Raw genomic sequence first — 816 nt, forward strand, 5'->3', positions numbered from 1 at the left:
CATACTTACAGTCGCTGATTTAGAAGCGCCAGATTGTCATAGCAAAGTCAGGATTACCTCCTCTCCTAGTTTCACGAAACGGTCGTCCATAAAATGTATTGCTGTTCTGTTGTAAGTAATCTTAAAGATTCCTAAATGCATCTACTTTCGGAAGGCCAAATAAAGTGCTTTTGCTTTCACCTAGAAACACACAGCGTCTCCCTGACATGGCTGCTTCAACACTAGCTGCGGTTACTGAAACCACGCCTTCTTTCTTTGTGTGCACATTTGGGTGGCATTATGCAAATATTTCCACATAGTGAGGTAGATATGTGGGGGCGTGTTAGAACGAGCCGTTTTAGGGGGGTGTGGCAGAGTCTTAACTTTGATAAAGAATATCTCTTTGGGTTTGAGACTTTAGTCTTTGCAACTTCAGGGATCTTATCTATGCACAATCAGCTTGTAATACTCCAAAGAGAAAGGAAAACTTGAAATCGCATCATATGACCCCTTTAATGGGCTCTTAGACATCTACAAACACTGAAGTCTCAGTTAAGCTCAAGTACTCAAAAAGGGTTAGGGTTAGGAAGTAAACCAATTTCCTTCAAAAAGGTCTCAGCCAAGTCCTCATCTTACATATAAAATACCTGCAATTCACAACTACCTGCTAATGCACTCACATTCGCGTAAAGTAGCCTTGTTGACGAGTTTAGGTGAGTAAGTTCAAAACGCACAAGATTTAGTACCTTCAGTGTCGTAGATGGCAATAGGGCCTTTCGCACCGCGGGAACCTTTTCATAGTACCAGAACTAATTGTGGAACTACCCACTTTTTGGC

At 41.8% G+C, this 816-nt stretch overlaps 1 long non-coding RNA gene across 1 annotated transcript in view; it reads right to left on the minus strand.

The window, feature by feature from the left end:
- LOC107698726 (uncharacterized) overlaps window positions 1-816 on the minus strand; it is a 3,601-nt gene that overhangs the window by 2,003 nt on the left and 782 nt on the right. The window contains exon 2 of the long non-coding RNA XR_001635378.1: window positions 641-643. This is a non-coding gene — a long non-coding RNA (uncharacterized LOC107698726). The remainder of the gene's footprint in view (window positions 1-640; window positions 644-816) is intronic.

Source organism: Sinocyclocheilus anshuiensis, unplaced genomic scaffold (genome assembly GCF_001515605.1).
Source record: "Sinocyclocheilus anshuiensis isolate Anshui unplaced genomic scaffold, SAMN03320099.WGS_v1.1 scaffold1015, whole genome shotgun sequence".
Lineage (NCBI taxonomy): Eukaryota > Metazoa > Chordata > Actinopteri > Cypriniformes > Cyprinidae > Sinocyclocheilus > Sinocyclocheilus anshuiensis.